Genomic DNA, 17,257 nt, shown 5'->3' with positions numbered 1-17,257 from the left:
TCCTGTTTAATAAAAACCGACCCCACATTAATTTTGACCTTGAAAGATCTCCAATACGAGCCCAAAATAACAGACTCCTGAACAGCAAAGGGACTGGCCACCCTCAGCAAGGCCCTAGCCACCGCCATGTCCTCTCTTTTCACCGTCGAATCGTGGATACAGACTAGCTTTCCCCACCTTGATGCAAGTTTCTCCGTAAAGAAAACATTCCAGCATAATAAGGGGATACCAACTAACTCAACCGAACAGAAAGCCATCGGTACCCCGTCATCATTCAAAAGGATATCAATCCAATCAAACCAGAAGGACAATTCCTCTAATCTGCTCGACCACGCCTCTTTAAAATCTTCTCCCGAATCAAAGGTTAATATGCAAGAGTTCCATGCATAACCCCAACTAGTTCCCTTTAACTTGAACCCATCACTTGCCAATCCCTTCAGCACTAGCTCCAAATCAAACTGGGGTTTGAAAATCCCAGTCAATGATCTCTTCACCCAATCCCTTTCATCAGGAGGAATATGCATCTCCCAAAGATTTCTCATTCCAGTATCTTTACAAGGGTGACCCTCCCTACCCTTTTCGTCCACCGGACCTATCCTCATCCCCTCCGACGAGGTTAAAGCAACCTTATAAGACCTATCATCCCTAAAACGACTGAAAGACTCAGATCCCACTTTACACCTCTGGTTCACCCCCTTCATCGACTTATCTTCATCTTTTCTGGACTTTCTTCCACCCACTTGCATGGACCTCTGCCTCCGATATTTAGCTACACAGACCGAAACTTTCTTCCTATCAATCCAAGTACCATTGACCTTCTCTATCGCCTTCTTCATTCCATTCTCCTTCGCAAACTGAACGAACGCAAATGAATGATCTCTATAATTTGGCTTGTTAGAACTATTCGGAATATAAACTCTCAAAACACTCCCATGTTGACTAAAAATTTCCTTTAATGTTATCCAAGTGACTCTCTTGCTAAGATAATCTACAAACACCGTCCAATCTTCGCCGGAGGACGGACCTCCTAAGACTCTCTCTCTCATCGCTACTATCACCAAATTGAAGAGGATGTTTAATAAAAAGGATGAAAGCTGATTATCAATTTTTACAATGAGATATGATGGATTCTCCATGTTTGTGAAAACATATCAAAATTCAAATGTAGAACATTTTTAGAAATCAAACTTTCAAATTATTAATTAGGACCATGAATAGTACTTATATAAAGTCCATCAAATTAGTAGCAAGTAATTCAAAATTTTACAAACAATTTCAAAAGAAATACAGAAGTCAGGTTCAAGGTATCAATGGTTCAGAACGTTTACTTTTCAAATTCTTCGAAGAATAACAAGTAAAACAAATATGACAAGCACAATACTCTATTTTGCTCACTTAACCAGCAATAAAATATTTCTGCTGCGTGTAAGTTTAATCATCTAAATAAAGGAATTGTTGAATGACTAAAATATAACCATTTAACATGGAGACTACATACACATTGAGAGAAAGAGGGCTAAATGGCAATTTTATGACAAATTGAATAAATGAAGTAAGACATTCAGTCTCTAAAACATTTAGAACTGATACTACAAAGGGTGAGCAGCTGACTATTATTCTGAAAAGGGCACCCGTGGCACTAAACAATAAGGGTCTGCATTCGGTTGGTTCGATTTGTATATATCGAAAACCAGAATAAACCAATTAAACCATAAAAATCAAATATACCGAGATGACATTATTATAAAACTGAAATAACAAAATAATTCTTCTTAACCAAACTGAAATAGCCATCTAAACCAAATTGATAATTTCTTTAACATTCTTTTAATATTTACGTATAAAATAAATCATTGTGAAATTAAACATTTATGTGCAATTAATGAAATAATTTGATCAATTTATTTCATATTTGGGAATTTAATTTCATATTTATATTAAATTAACTAAACATATACACGCAATTTATTACTTGAAAAAGCTTATTCAGTTTGGATTTACAAAAACGAAACTGAACCAAATAAACCGTCGAAACCAAAAAATTTTGGTTAATTAGTTTAACTGCTATTTGCTCAACCGTCCTAAATAATACAATTCTTATTTCCATTCATCCAAGAATAGAAAAGGATAGTCTTTTAACATAAATGGTGAATTCTACAAGACAAGGAGAGAAAAACAAAACAGAAATAACTGAACAGGCATAGGGAATGAGAAATAATTTTTAAAGTCTAAAACAAGGGTTGCGTTTACCTGTGGCGAAGAGTACAATATCTGCTATCAACTCTTCACCATGATCTGTAATAACTTCTATGCCATTATTGGTTTTAACCAACTGAATTCACAGATATAAGGACATATATTTGTAGGAAGCAGAAGATAGTGATGGAGAATAAAAGAAAACCTTGATAAAATTGACAAATGAGTACCTCAGTCAAATTCGTCTGTGGATGCAAATTAATTCCCCTTGCTTCCATATTTCTTGCAACCACTGCCCTCATTTCATCATCAAACCCTCTGCAGCATAGACAAAAAAATTATTACTCTCAAGTATAAACATAAAGTAAAGCCCATTTCATCCTATATTCCTATTTCATAACAGTCTTGATTATTTTATTATGAATATCTTTAAATCCTTTTAAGAAATTACACAAAAGCGCAGGTTAAAATAATGTTAAGTTCCAAATTAAATGCCCATGAAAACATCAGAGGTACAAATAAAGTGTGAAGCAGAAATTTCTTTACACTTCATGTCTACACATGTAAAGCAATGGCAATCACTATAGTACTTGTTAAAAAAACATCAAAAAAAATGAAACTGTAGATCAGATCTGGGAGTTCTTATGAAATACAAGAAAAATCTGGCACTAATAAATAAAATCAAACTGAATAACTACCTCAAAGGAAGCTCCTTTCTGAAAAAAAGATCTACATCAGCACCCAACCCTCTCCAGATTGTTGCAAACTCAACAGCAATGTACCTAGACGAGTATAAATCATCTTGAGATGTTACCAATCTAAATAAATGACAAGAACAAACATGGAAACAGGAATCTATCATACCCTCCTCCAAATATGACAGCACGCTTAGGTAAGTCCTCCAAACTCAATGCTTCATCAGAAGTTATGCCCAACTACTAAAACATGAAACAGGGAGAATTAAGAAACAAGAAGGGAGAATGTTAACAGTTATGCTTTAATAAAACACTCAATCTATTAACTATTCAGAATAGTCCATAAACTAAGTTTGGACATATTTCTAACGCAAGTTGCAAGCAAAAAACAATGAAGCGCAAGAAGACAGCCAGAGAAACAAAAATCCAATATTCCTGTAACAATAGAAAGATTGTGAACAACTGAAAACAAAATGCTAAAGTTCATAAATAATGAACCAAATCTGAATCCCTGCAATGATATGCAATCCATAAACAAAATTGCTGGTTTTGATAAGAGAAACAAAACATCATAATTAGGTCCACACACACTCCACTATCGAAAATCATACTACCTTTCAAGCTACACACACCATAAGTTTAAATATTGCATCTATGGCATATTTTGCTACCAACTTAACATCGATGTAATTGGCTTCCAGTAGAGAGTACAAATTAAAAGCAATTACAATAAATTTTCAATCCTAAATCACAGGTATATCGGCTATGAAATGTTTGTTTATACAAGTATTTGCTGCAATAAATGAAACGCTAATTTCATCTGTTTATACAAGTATTTTCTGCAATAAATGAAACACTAATTTCATCATAATGCTACATAGTACTGTAGAGTACCAAATCCATTGCATCAAATCAACCATTGCATGAAACACGGTCTGCAGGCCTATGAACTGTGGTGGACTAGGTGTCCTTGATTTGAATCTTACTAACCGGGCTTTACTAGGCAAGTGGGTGTGGAAATTTGCCAATGACAAAAACTCTCTCTGGAAATCTGTGTTGTGTAGTAAGCAAAAGGTCAGCTGGAACACTATGTCTATTGGAAAGGTTACTTCTCCGAAATCTTCATGGATCTTGAGAGGCATTGCTAATAATTTTTCTAAGAATGATTCGGTAGGGAACTTTCTTAGATCGAATTCGAAGCTGCAAGTAGGTAATGGGATATCAATTTCTTTTTGGAATGATGTTTGGGATGATGAGGTCCCTCTTAAAATAATTTTTCCTAGAATCTATGTGCTTTCCATTAATAAAGGGGGGGGAGATTGTTGAGTTTGGCAGCTATGGACCGAGTGGTTGGGAGTGGAATGTCCAAACTAGAAGGAATCTGAGTGATTGGGAATTGGACTAGTGGTTGGCTTTGATGACAAAACTTAAGGATGTCAAACTGTCAGAGCTGGTGGAGGATTCCCTTTCTTGGTCTGCTAGCGGTGATGGATTGTTTTCGGTTAAATCATGCAGGAAAACCTTTGGCTCAGAGGTCGGGAGTAATGATTTGTGGCTACAAGGAGTTTGGAAGGGTTTTGCTCCACCGAGAGTGAAAGCTTTTCTATGACAACTTGCACATCAGAAATTGGCAATTAAGGCTGAGTTGGTTAAGAGAGGAGTTTCTTTAGGGGAAGATATACAGTGTCCTTTTTGCAAGATTCAGGAGGAAACAGTTCAACACTTATTTATTTCATGTATTGTTGCTTGGAATTTGTGGAATAAAATAGCTAGCTTCTGGGATATTTCGCTTGTTCTTCCTCAAGACCCTCCTGCTTTGTTTAGTTCCTGGGGTGAGTTGAGGGGAAACTCGACGATATGGAAGTTTATTCCGGGTGTTATCTTCTGGACAATCTGGAAAGCCAGGAATGCTATAGTGTTCGAAGGTTCTAACCTGGACAGCATGTCTCTGTTCTTTACAGTTAGATTCAGGCTATCAAAATGGTTTTTAGCCAAGTTTCCTACGGTTAATATTCAGGAGGATTTGCTGATTGGTAATCCATCTCTAGCAGATGGGTTTTCTCTAACTTTAGCAAAAGTTGGTCATAACCTGCGTTGGATTCCCCCCCTGTTGATTTTCTTAAGATGAACGTTGATGGAGCAATTAGGCTTGGAGGCTCGGGTGGAGGTATAGGAGGTATATTGAGAGATTGGGAGTGTCGCACACTTTTGACTTTTTCAGAGAAAGTTGACCAAGGTACTCCTCCTCTAGCTGAATTAAAGGCTATTAAAAGGGGTATTGAAATTTTTCTGGCTTCAGTTTGGGTTTCTGTTGGGAGATTGATTGTTGAGAGTGATTGCAAGTCGGTAGTGGAATGGATTAAATCACCGGCTTTGGCTCCTGTTTTCTACTCGTCTTTGGTTAATCAGATTTTGACACTTTCAAATGGCAAGGTTCATTCAGTGAGGTGGATTCCAAGAGCGAGCAATGGGGAGGCTGATAGCTTAGCTAAGAAAGGGATAGGTTGACTCTAAAGCCCTGTCACTGGATTTTCTGGTCCAACGAGACGGTCTATTAGAAAATTGTTGTTAAGTTTTATGGGATGTATTGTGGTGTAGTGTTTAAATATTATGTAAGTTTGTATTATCAATAAAGTTTTTAAGGCACTCTTTTCCTCCTTCCGCTGATTAAGGAGCTTACCCCTAAGCTCCTTTAATCAAGAAGGGGGGTTTTTAACGAGGCCTTCCATTCCTATCAAAAAAAAAGTTCTTATTGTAGGTTATGTAAAGTTGTAGGAATTATAGAAATGAGCTGTTCAATTCCTTAAATTAAGAGATTCTGTAATTATGCTTTATTTTTTCAATTCCTTGTTTCAAGGGATTGCATCTCCTAGGATTAGTATATTTCCTAACTTAGAGTTTCCTAGTTTAGAGGCATTATTTGTATATAAATATGTAATATACTCTACTGAATGAAATAAGAAAACATAACAGACTATTCTGTTTTCTACAGTCTGTTTTCTACATGGTATCAGGTTAGAACGATCAATCCGAATTCCGCTTCTCTTTAAATCAGTTCCTGTTCAATTCTATTTTTTTTTTTCATGGCTAATCCGGATCCCTCAGCATCTGAAATCACTTCCCAGATCAGCCCCTATCAATCTGATTTTCAGATTCCTCTCTTTCACCGATAAAATGGAAACAACTACCTACCATGGTCCCAGTCCGTACGGCTATATATCACAGGAAGAAGGAAAATCGCCTATCTTTCTGACTCAATGTCGATTTCAGAAGAGACAGACCCAAAGTACAACACATGGCAGAGTGAAAATACCATGATAATGTCATGGTTAATAAATTCCATGATTCCTGAAGTAGGGGAGAATTTCATGCTATACCAAACTGCTGCAGAAATTTGGAATGCAGCGCGAGATACTTATTCCAGTGCTGACAATACATCGGAGCTCTTTGGGATTGAGAATCACATTAAAGATCTCAGACAAGGAGACCTTACTGTCGCACAGTACTTCGGAATTCTCAACAAGTATTGGCAGCAAATCGACTTATATGAAAAGAATGAATGGAAGTGCCAGGAAGACAGCAACTTCTACAACAGGCAGACAAATCAGAGGAGAGTTTTTCAGTTTCTATCTGGACTGAATGGAGAGTTCGATGGAGCAAGAGGAAGGATTCTTGCCACCAAACCCCTTCCTTTGGTCCGAGAAGTTTTTTCAGAGATTCGGAGGGAGGAAAGCCAACGATCTCTGATGGTGCCACCAGTTCAGCGAACAGATGCTTCTGCACTTGTCACTAGTTCCACCTCTAGGAACCAACAGAGGAAAAATCACCCCTGGTGTGAACATTGTAAGAAACCAGGCCATATGATAGATCAATGTTGGAAGTTGCACTGAAAACCAGCCGATCGGCAGCTCACATGGTCCAGGTTTCAAAAAGAGGCCCATATTGCCTCTCAAGATGATTCCTCCAGCAGTTTTAGCAAGAAACAATAGAGGAGCTGCAACAGATTTTGAGCAGTATGATAGCCAAACCTACCAATGTGGCTTATACTGCTACTGAAGGTAATCATTCATATACTTCCTCAGTACAATGGATAATAGACTCGGGTGCATCAGATCATATGACAGGAAACGTTGATCTCTTGGAGGAATATAGTGAAAGCAGCTTACCAGCCTCTATAAAAATAGCAGATGGCTCTCTCACTACAGTCAAAGGGAGTGGTTCTGTTACATTAAACAAAAATCTACTACTTCATAATGTCCTCTATGTTCCTAAACTTGCATGCAATCTGTTGTCAGTCAGCAAATTAATTCAAGATTATGGTTGTAATGTTGTGTTTGGTACTGGTGGTTGTATTTTTCAGGCACAGAACTCGAAGAGGGTGATTGGCAGTGCTAGGCTGGGCAAAGGATTGTACACCGTTGGAGGTCAAGCATCTCAAAATCATGCCTTATCCAGTGCTCTTAGAAAACCAGTTTTATCTTCTAATCTCAATACCAATAAAATTATGTTATGGCACTCTAGATTAGGTCATCCTAGTTTTTTCTATCTTTCCAAAATGTTACCAAACTTATTTATAAATAAAGATCCTTCTTTGTTTTCCTGTGAAATTTGTCAAATAGCCAAACACACCAGAAAACCATATATTGCAGCCAAATTTGAACCAACAACACCTTTTTCCATCATCCATAGTGACATTTGGGGCCTTTCTCCTGTCAAAAGTATTTCTGGGTATAAGTGGTTTGTATCTTTTATAGATGATTACTCTAGGACAACATGGGTATTCTTAATGAGAGAAAAGTCTGAGGTTGAGTCTCTTTTTAAAAGTTTTTATCAAAAAGTTGAAACCCAATTTGACTCAAAAATCAAAATTCTAAGGAGTGACAATGGGAGTGAGTACTTGAATAAAACCCTTGGGTACTTCTTTAGGAAAAAGGCATTGTTCACCTTACTTCTTGTGTCAACACACCTCAACAAAATGGGGTAGCAGAAAGGAAAAATAGACATCTTCTAGAGGTTACTCGATCTCTTATGTTTGCTGCTAATGCTCCTAAGTATCTTTGGGGGGAAGCTCTTCTTACAGCCACTTACCTCATCAATAGAATGCCAAGTAAGACCTTAGATTTCAAAATTCCTACTAAGGTTTTGTTTCAGCTTTATCCCCATTTTAAACATTTAAACTCAAGTCTTTCTCCACGGGTGTTTGGGTGTACAGCCTTTGTTCATATCCACAACAGAGGGAAATTAGATCCTAGGTCCATCAAGTGTGTTTTCTTGGGCTATTCTTCGAGTCAGAAGGGTAAAAAGTGTTACTCACCTTCCACAAAAAAGACCTATGTCTCCTTTGATGTTACATTTTTTGAAAACCAACCTTATTTTTCAGGAACAGAAATTCAGGGGGAGAGTTACAAGGAATTTCAGCCTGTCCAAACCGATATTCCTTTACAGCCTATCCTTTCTTTACCTATTACTGTCTCTCCAAAGCCGGCTAGCACTGTCCCAATTCCTAGTGAGGATGATGGGAATAACCTAAATAACTCTGATGAATTACCTTCCTCCTTATCTCAACACTCTAGTCCGTGTAAAACACCTTCCACCACTACCAAAAATGCTCCTAACAATGACCCTGAAACCATAACTCCCCAACCGAAACAACTCAGTGTTTACTCAAGAAGAAGGAAAGATGTTGCTGAAGAAATTAGTCAGCCTAGCATTTGCCAAGAACCAGATTCGGATCCTGTTGCAGCTGGAACAGAAGATAATGATGGTTCCCAAGATGCTACTACTGTTGATCTTGATGATTTTCCTATTGCTATTAGGAAGGGGGTAAGAAAATGCACTGCTCATCCCATAAATAAGTATGTTGCATATGGGAAATTACAGTCTAATTTCAGGGCCTTCACTGCCAGCATTAACAGTGTGAAAATCCCAAGAAATGTGACAGAAGCATTTCAATCTCCTGAGTGGAAAAATGCCGTGGAAGAGGAGATAAAAGCGTTGCAAAAGAATAAGACATGGAGTTTGACAGATTTGCCAGAAGGGAAGAGAGCTGTTGGATGCAGGTGGATATTCACAGTCAAATATCATTCGGATGGGAGTGTGGAAAGATACAAGGCAAGGCTGGTTGCTAAAGGTTTTTCTCAGTCCTATGGCATCGACTACCAGGAGACTTTTGCACCGGTTGCAAAATTGAATACCATCAGAATATTGTTATCAGTAGCTGTTAACATGGATTGGAAATTACATCAGCTGGATATAAAGAATGCTTTTCTGAATGGGAACCTTGAAGAAGAGGTATACATAGAGGTCCCCCCCGGATTAGAAGGAAAGGTCACTAAGAAAACTGTGTGCAAGCTCAATAAATCCTTATATGGCTTAAAACAGTCTCCCATGGCTTGGTTTGATCGATTTGCTAAGGCCATGACACAGAATGGTTTCAAACAAAGCCAAGCGGATCACACATTATTCAGAAAAATTACACTGAGTGGTAAGATAACCCTCCTAATTGTCTATGTAGATGATATGATTATAACTGGCAGTGATATAGAAGAAATAGAAAAGCTAAAGATGAACCTTGCAAAAGAGTTTGAAACCAAGGATTTAGGGAGTATGAGGTATTTCCTGGGTATGGAAGTTGCAAGGTCCGAGGAAGGGCTGGTCATAAACCAGCGCAAGTAAGTTTTAGATCTTCTTGCAGAAACTGGGATGATCGACTACAAACCAGTTGAAACTCCAATGGAGTCAGGCTTGAAATTTTGCAAGGAAAGACTAGAAATCCAGTAAACAAGGAGACCTACCAAAGGTTAGTTGGGAAGTTGATCTACCTTTCACTGACTAGGCCTGATATTGCATACTCAGTGAGTATTGTCAGCCAACATATGAGTGATCCTCGAGAAAAACATTTGGAAGCTGTTAACAGAATCCTAAGGTTCTTGAAGTTTACCCCAGGAGCTGGACTTATATTTAGAAAAAATCAAGACAGAACAGTGAAGGTTTATACGGATGCAAGCTGGGGAGGTGAATTAACTGATAGAAGGTCAGTTAGTGGCTATTGTACCTACGTTTGGGGTAACTTGGTGACTTGGAGAAGTAAGAAACAAGTTGTTGTCTCTCGAAGTAGTGCTGAGTCAGAGTTTAGAGCAATGGCTCTCGGAATATGTGAAGGAATGTGGATTAAAAGACTGCTCACAGAACTGGACTTAGATGACAAGAAGAATTTTGAGATTTTTAGTGACAGTCAATCAGCTATGAGTATAGCAAAAAACCCAGTGCAGCATGATAGAACAAAATACATTGAGATAGACAGACATTTTATTTACGAGAAGGTCAACAATGGAGCAAACTACAATACATTCCGACGAAGAAACAGCTGGCAGATATCTTCACCAAAGCCCTTCCACGAGTGACTTTTGATGAGTTGTCATTCAAACTGGGTATATACAACATATATACACCAGTTTGAGGGGGAGTGTAGGTTATGTAAAGTTGTAGGAATTATAGAAATGAGTTGTTCAATTCCTTAAATTAAGAGATTCTGTAATTATGCTTTGTTTTTTCAATTCCTTGTTTCAAGGGATTGCATCTTCTAGGATTAGTATATTTCCTAACTTAGAGTTTCCTAGTTTAGAGGCATTATTTGTATATAAATATGTAATATACTCTACTGAATGAAATAAGAAAACATAACAGACTATTCTGTTTTCTACAGTCTGTTTTCTACACTTATCAAAAATAAAAAATCATTCTAGAAGGGAATTGGTGTGTTAACCTGCCCAGGAATAGGAGGACGATGTGCCCTGCTGCCGGTTGCAATAAGTATATGCTTAGCTGAATAAGATAGTTTAGTGCCATCCAGTTGTGTCACCTCAACTTCATTTGGACCTACAATCTTTCCCTCTCCTTCAAACAACTTAGCACCAGCATTTGACAATAACCGCTTGTATATTCCATTTAATCTGATTATTTCATCAGTCTAAAAGTTCAAACGGTGAAAGAAAATTAGAAAAAGACAATACATGTGTATATATAAATGGAATAGAAGGATGATACAAAGAACCTTCTTATGAAGAAGCTTCTTCCAATTAAAATTGAGCTTCTCATTCAACTCCCATCCATAATTCCGGGCATCCTAGAAAGAAAATAACATACATTTATCAAACTTTTCCAATTTGGCTTGACTAGATACCTTAGATTTCTCCATGCCAGAAACATCAGAATTTAGATAACATGTTCAAAAGGAGAATCTAATGGACGGAAGGGGGGGGACTAACTGAACATATTAATCAAGAGATATTAATGGCAAAATAACAATATTTTCATGATAAATACAAACACCCGATATAAAATGGACTACTACTGCTGTCTCCGACATTTTTATTTATTTTCAACAAAAATAAAATTAGAGCAATAACAGGAAGGAGAACCATCAAACCAGAAAGGAATTCTCAAGAGGGCTCAAGGAAAAGTGAATATATTCCTATGGGAGATGTTATAGATTGAAACACAAAGGGCACATGGAAAAGTGGATATATTCCTATTGGAGAAGTTATAGCCTGAAACAAATCTAGTTTGCCCATGAGACTGATTTTTTTGGAATCATATTTGATTGAAAAAATGTAAATAAATGATAATTTTTCGAAAATTTATTATGCGCTTTGTCAGTCTTGATAAATCGAGAGATCAGCTTATTAATTTGTACAAGATTCAAGAATGTTAGCATCTTTCTATAAGCATCAATCTATTCCATCTGTTTACTGACTTTTTATGTAATGGTTGGACCAGGGGGAAAATATAGCTTCTGCCCATTGCCACTCCAGTCACTATAATTCTTATATACCTATGGAGTTGGCTCTAGTTTTAAGGAAATAAGTGGCAAAGTCTCAACCTCAAGTTCACCTCCAAATGCTGCTCCATAGACCAAAATCTTTTTGGGAACACAACCACGAATAACACACCTATAAACAAAATTGAGAGAAAATTATATGCAAACATAGCAGCATAAATATGCAGAGTTAAAAAATTGATCAACTTACGTCCCACCAACTCCTCCAATGACTTCTGAACTGATTGGATGAAATGGGAGCTCGCAAATCCCAACCTTAAAACATGAAATTTGTTTAATTAATAGATACATAGGCATATAGAAATTGAATTCATAACCGGAAAAACAAATGTTTAAGAAGAAAATTATAGAAAACAGTAATAAAAAGATCGAACTAAATTCAAGAAAACAATGTGAACAAGAGCAAGAAGCTAATGACCAACACTCCATCACAATTCACAGCAAAAATGAAAATGCACAAATAGTTTGGTTATCAAATTAAATGGAAGAACAAATGAAGCAATTAATATTTTTTTTAAATAATGAAAAAGAAAATGAGCAACAAAATGATCTATGGTTTATAGTAAATAACTATTTAGGTTTAAAGAATGACAAATCAGTGACATATTTTGAGAAATTCAAAGCAAAAATATTTAGGTTTAAGTAATCCATCCCATTAAAAAATTTCAATTAAGCTGAACCTACAACAGCACCAGAAAAATACAAGAACATAACGGAAAAACACCCTGACATATATGCATATATTTCCATTCTCCAGTGTTTTGTAGTAAGCAATTAAACACAAGTAAAGATGGTTACATTTTTTCTTTCGCATTTTATATATTTTAGAACTTTAGCTTACACTTAATATCTATTCAATTTATCACAGTGACCCAAAACAAAATCCCCTTTAAATCATGTATTCTTCAGTGTTGCTAATTTAAGGAATATATTAGTCCAAGTCGCGGAAAAACGTCCCAATTAGAATCGATCATCATGTGGAATATATGAAAACCATTATTTACGAAGCAAACAGATCAAGAAATTGATAAATTTTCGAACAAATCCGATTTTCTTAGAGTAAGAGAAGCTAAAAACTTGAGATACCTTAGCTCCAAAGTTAGCGGAGAATCTGGCAGCACGAACGCTACCGCTACCGGACCGGCACCGATAACAAACAAGTCGAAATCACAATGAGCCTCCTCTTGATTCGTTTGGGCCATTTCTTCATCAACTAACATCTTCCTAGCCATGAATTACTTCGAAAAGGAAATACGGATTCCACCAGCAAAACAATAACACAAAAAAAAGCGTCAGCCACTGGTTGGAAAATCACGGTATAATAATAAAAAAAACATTGGACTTCGAAATGGAAAGTGATTACCTCAGCGACTGGAGTTGGAGGTTGGGGAAAAAGAAAAGGAGATTGTTTAGGGTTTTAGAAGTAATGAAAAATCAAATTTGTTTTCTTAGTGCTTCACTGCTTTCAGTTTCATAATAAATACAGCATATTGAAGAAGAAAAAAAAAGGCTAATGGAGCTGAGCAGGGGCAAAATCTAGTACACAAATGATCTGGTTGATTTGGTGGAGTAGGGTACTTGAAAAATACATTGATTAAGGTATTGCTTTAATTATTTTTCGAGATAATGTTAATGTTATAATAATAAGAAGATTGTAAGAAGTATAGTGTGATTTTTTTAGGGAAGACGCCAAGAACATCCTCTGTTTTCGGAAAGTTGTCGAATTCAGATTAGATCAAAACAACAACAATACAATGGGGTAGGGATAGGGTAGTAGGTTGGTCCAACGCCAGGTTACGAGCAGCTTCCGTGGAAGACCTCTGACATTTAGAATATTACAAATAAAGATAAAATGCAATGCATGTATAAATAAATAAATAAATAAATACATAGTTGAAACAGTCTTCATATGAGTGTACATATGTGCGTCTGTAATGGGAATTAATCCCTGCAAATAAATCCCTGCGTAAAAAGCTGACAGAAACGTAAGATCCGACTAAAATTAAAAAGAAGAAACAATAAGAGAAAGATACACAGAAGTCAACGATAGCAAGCAACGAGAAGAAAATAAGGGCAAATGGGTTAAAACCTAAATTATGGCAACACTTCTCCGCTATCCTAGTTCTAAGCCTTCATAAATTCCAATGACAGAAACATATAAAAAAGTAGAAGTCATGGGAATTTTTACAAAGGCATTAAAAGAAGACAAATATGATACACCCTATAGATGTGACCCGCACTAATCGGTTACCCTGGTCTTAAGTCTCCATACTTTCCTATCTGAGGTCAAGTCCTCGGTAAGGGCTAAATCCTTCAAATCAGTTCTCAAGCAGTCTTCCCACTTCCGCCTTGGTCGTCCTCTCCTTCTGGCACCGTCGACTGTAATCGACTCTACCCTCCTGACCGCATCCGACGGTTGTCGCCTAAGGACATGCCCAAACCACCGTAGTCTTCCCTCCCTCAATTTTTCGGCTACAGGCACAACCCCCAAGGACATCCTAATAGCAGAGTTTGATGTCATGTCCCACAGAGTCCTACCACATGCCCATCTAAGCATTCTCATTTCTGCAGCTTCCATCCTCCTTACATGATCCTTCTTGATTGCCCAACATTCTGATCCATATACTAGCGCTGGTCTTATTGTCATTCTATAAAATTTTCCCTTAAGTTTTAGAGGCACCTTCTTGTCACACAAAACTCTGGTAGCAACCCTCCACTTTAGTAATCCCGCATTTACACGATGTGTAACGTCATCATCCACACCCCCATCTTTATGTATCATAGACCCTAGGTACTTGAAACAATCTTTTGAGGGAAGAACGTGTCCTTCTATGCATACCTATACATCTTCATCGTTTTGGTTCCCATTGAAGTTTGAACATAAATACTCTGTCTTTGCAATATTGATCCTTAGACCTTTTTCTTCCAAAGCAATCTTCCAGGTAGCCAGTCTACTATTTAGCTCAGTTTTTGTTTCTGCAACTAGTACAATGTCGTCAACGAAAAACATACACCATGGAACACCGTCTGGTGTCGCACCAAATATGTCGTCCATAATCAAGGCGAAGATGTAAGGGCTAAGAGCCGACCCTTGGTGGAGTCCGATTTTCACCGGGAATGCTTCAGTATCGCCAATTGTAGTCCTGACGTATGTAGTAGATCTAGAGTACATATTACGAATCACTCGGATATAAGCAGTTGGGATCCGTCTCGTTTCCAAGGTCTTCCAGATCGTATCTCGGGGAACGCTATCATACGCCTTCTCAAGGTCAATGAACGCCATGTGTAGATCTCTATTTTTTCCCTATATTTCTCCATAAGCTGTCGAAGTAGATGAATCACCTCCGTAGTAGACCTGCCTGTCATAAAGCCAAATTGGTTTTCCGAAACCCTAGTAACATGTCTCAACCTAGCTTCTATCACCCTTTCCCATAGCTTCATGGTATGACTGAGTAGTTTAATACCTCTGTAGTTGCCACAACGTTGGGGATCTCCTTTATTCTTATATATTGGTATCACCGTAGACTCTCTCCACTCCTCTGGCATCTTGGCAGTCTCTAAATTAATATTAAAGATATTGGTCAACCACTTTACTCCCTCTTCTCCTACGGCCAACCACACAGTGATAGGAATTTGATCTGGTCCAACAGCTTTGTCCCTCCCTATCTTTCTAAGAGCCATTTTGACTTCCTCAAACCCAATCCTACTTGTAAGGCATTCATTGGACGTAGTATGATGGCCGGCTGACCCATCAACGGTAATATCTCTACAGGGAGATGCATCGTCATTAAATAAGCCAAAGAAGTAACTACCCCAAACCCTCTTAATATCATGATCTTTCACTAAAAGAACACCATTGTTGTCCTTAATAAACCTAATGCTACCTAGATCCTTTTTCCTATTCTCTCTGAATTTTGCTAGCCTAAAGATGTCGTTTTGTCCTTCCTTGGTGTCTAATTTCTTGTATTTTTTCTCGTATGCCTTATCCTTTGCTTTAGCCACCGTTTTTCATAACACTGTAGAAACAATTCAGCTCAAATGATATGTTTTTATAGAATAATGTTTGATTGAGTCTCATGATTATTAAAAGTTATAAATTAATTTTTCGACTATTAGGCATTATTTTATTAAGTCATTCGATTATTAAAAATAACAAAATTATCATTCAACTATTCATTATTTTAAACTCATCCTTTTTGTTGGAATTACTAAAGCTCTAATGAACAATCGAAAATGTGCCAAAAGGGATAAATTAGCCTTTTAAAAACTTAGGTGTAGAAAGAACAAAGATAAAAAAAAATTACGCAACGATCTATAATAGTTCAACTTTTATATCTATTATTTTAACTTCACACTAAAGATTTTTTAAAATTTTTTGTTAATTTATTCTTTTTTTATACTCATGTATAATCTTTACAAATCTCCATCTCTTCGAAGGATAAAAAACATGTAAACAATAAATTCTAATAAGATGTGTTTACAAAAATTTAACTCACAAAATTTTTCAATTTTCTTTTAAGTTTTTACTAAAATTTTTATATATTAATTTACTTCTTTTAACTATTTGATTTAATGGGTTTGACTCAACAAATATTAACATCAATTTATCATTAGTTGATCATTAAATAAATATATTTGAAATTTTTTAAAGCTTCAAGATTTAAATTATCAAAAAAAAAATTAAAAGTGTAATTGAGATCTAATATTATTTATGAAAAAATTTAAAATTAAACAAGAAAATAATAGGAAAAACAAATGAGAAGATCTAGAATATTGATATCACGTGTAATTGTTTTAATGCTAGCATGTATAGGCTTCTTGCGTAACTCGTTTTTCATATCCCTTCTTTTTCGTAGAAAAACAATAGTAGACCACTTGCCTTTTCTTTCATTTATATGTATATATATATGGTTTAGGGTTGAGGTGGGAGATTTTACCATTTTTTTAAACCAAATGTCGAGTCTTTGATCTACTCATTAGTTTTTAACGGATTAAATAAGGATTGAAAATATTTTTTTATTAGTTTAGAGTGAATATAAGATGGTATCTATTTAAAGATTCAATTATTTGATATTGAACGCTCCTATCATTATGGTACTTGAACTTAAGACCTAAAATAGTAATAATAATTCCTCAACAACTGAGGTCGCTTGGTTCGTGCAGGATTGAAAATATATATATATATATTTGAGTAATTCTTACCTAGGGGAGAGGAAGAATAATTTTTGCTCCAAATGGATATTGAACTTACAATCATGGATGTGTCAACTGAGAGTATTTAACCGCATGATCTAGAGATTTTTGACAATTGAAAATATTTTAAATAAAATATTTTTTTAATAATTTATATCTAAGGGAAGGAGGAATGAGAACTTTACTCTTAATGAGCATTGAACCACAACTTAAAATAGATAAAAAAATTCAATTGAGAACATTTTTTTAAAATGAAAGATGCAATAAGAGTAGTATGGTGTGGCAAAAGGACGTTCATATCATTTGGTCCGATGGGAATTAAATACAAAAGAAG

At 36.3% G+C, this 17,257-nt stretch overlaps 1 pseudogene; it reads right to left on the bottom strand.

The window, feature by feature from the left end:
- Nucleotides 1–12,968, bottom strand: part of LOC120201042 — a 28,691-nt pseudogene extending 15,723 nt beyond the window's left edge.
- Nucleotides 12,969–17,257: the final 4,289 nt, after the last annotated feature.

Source organism: Hibiscus syriacus, unplaced genomic scaffold (assembly GCF_006381635.1).
Source record: "Hibiscus syriacus cultivar Baekdansim isolate YM2019G1 unplaced genomic scaffold, ASM638163v2 tig00006753_pilon, whole genome shotgun sequence".
Classification (NCBI taxonomy): domain Eukaryota; kingdom Viridiplantae; phylum Streptophyta; class Magnoliopsida; order Malvales; family Malvaceae; genus Hibiscus; species Hibiscus syriacus.
Note: the sequence above shows the minus strand (reverse complement) of the source record. Positions and strands in the feature narration are given on the sequence as shown.